This window comes from Micropterus salmoides, unplaced genomic scaffold, assembly GCF_014851395.1.
Source record: "Micropterus salmoides isolate LMB-PRFRI ecotype aquatic unplaced genomic scaffold, ASM1485139v1 Ms_hic_scaffold_15, whole genome shotgun sequence".
NCBI classification, from domain to species: domain Eukaryota; kingdom Metazoa; phylum Chordata; class Actinopteri; order Centrarchiformes; family Centrarchidae; genus Micropterus; species Micropterus salmoides.
In genome coordinates this window covers 7,855,163-7,857,212 of record NW_024040596.1, presented here as the reverse complement: position 1 = coordinate 7,857,212, position 2,050 = coordinate 7,855,163, and positions in this window count along the sequence as shown.

Below are 2,050 nucleotides of genomic sequence, written 5' to 3'. Positions count from 1 at the left end.
GCAGAATCAGATATTATTATTTGTTGTAGCTCTTGAGTGACAAAGACAAAGATCCCCTTTAATTGTCAAAACATTGGTTTCCACTGTGGTCCAGCATGTCCCCCAAGTAAATGAAGTCACTTTAGGAGCGAGTGTTTATTACACGTAAAGCTATATAGGGTGTATTTTAAATTATGTTTATCTGTGATTTTAATGAATGTTAATTAGTATTGTAAATGTTTTTGTCATTATCAGTGTTCTACAATTATGTTATATGTATATATTTACATATATTCATTCAAGGGGGGAGTAGTGATTGATGGTTATGTAGGGAGTGAACCCTTCTATAGAATTTGACCTCTGACCCCGTGTTATGTTACCTCAGAATAGTACTGAACCCTTCTCTGGTACCAGATACCTAAACATGTCCTATATAAGCTATGTTTGATGTACAGAGAGACAGAGTGGTCATCGGGCTGGGTCACTCTCCAAGCTGCTGCAGAGCTTGTAATTGATGCTGAACTCCTTGATGTAATAAACTTTTATGATCAAGAACAGTGTCAAGTGGATTTCTTCTCAACACATCATCGCAGCATTATTGTTCGGACACCACAGACTATGTCAGAGATCGCACACCTCTGGAGCAACGAGGGGTTAAGTGTCTTGCTCAGGGACACATTGATGTCTCACAGTGGATTCGAACCCAGGTCTCTCACACCAAAGGCATGTGTCTTATCCACTGCCCCTTCACACCCCTGATATATGAGAAATATGTTTGTTCTCTTTTTTTTCTTCATATATATATACACACACAATTGAATGTTTTACATGTAATAAATTCAATGAATGGTCAATAATACTTTCTTGTCTTTTTTCTATTAAAAAAAATGTGCCAGGTTACAGGGCTCTATGTCTGACTCACATGTTTAAATGATCAAAAATAAGGCTTGAGTCGCTCGTTTCCTCTTTCGATTATTTATTTAAAACAAAACTAACAACAAAAGTACTCTCAAACTAAACATGAGGTCAAAGACTGTATCGATCTTCTCTCATTTGTGTCCGCATGTAGGTTCAGACAAAAAGGACCTCTTCACACCTCTTCCTCTTTCCACAGCTGACCAAAATCTAAGTTAATCAGTTAGTTAATCAGAACAGCTAAATACATAAACAATTAAGAAATCCAAATGACTATGCTCATACTAAAAAAATCATCTAAATTATAAAATAATTAAGCACAAAAAATTGGCTCCAGAGAGCCAGAAATATCAACACCTGCAGTATTTAACTGTCACTAGGATTGATTGGATTGACAGCAACCTGACACAAATACCGTACAGTATTGTGGTCATTTTGTGAAACCATGCCAAGCAATTTCCATGTCTGTTCTACAACGTCCCATACATTTCACCTTTACCATCTCCATCACAACGAGTTTGAACACTTCAATGTTACAAGAGCAGAGAGCATAAAAAGCACACTGGCAGTTATTAATACTTTTGCATCACTCATTGTCACACGGGGGGGGGGGGGGGTTACTGGTGCTTACATTTAGACAACAGGGATTTCTGCCCATACAGCGGATTTAAATCAGAGCCTTGTTATTTAAGAACATTGATTCACTGTCATCATAATCTCACCTCAGCAAAGACCTGAGCCCTATTACAACACAAGACATTTAGAGCTGTTTGTTTACCTAACGATTAGCCTTTTGGATGCACAGATGACAGAGTGGGTGCTCGAACATTATTGAACATTTTGGACGTACAATACATGGGAGATGAAAATATATTGTAATATACTGATCCTCTCCAAGTGGGGTTGTGGTTGAGTATTGTTCTATTATTGCGGCTGCCCACTAGAAGTCTAGCATGTTGAAAATGCACTCACTTTTCTGTAAACACTGGTTTCCTAGTCTAAATATTAATGGATCCTTTTATTGCCAAGAGCTGCTGTGATTTCACATTTATGACTGGAAGAAATAAATTACTCAGTGTGTTGGCTTTAATAATGCTCTGTACAGTGATCTGGAATAAGTAAATATTCACTTTGACTAATATGGTTATTTTCTATG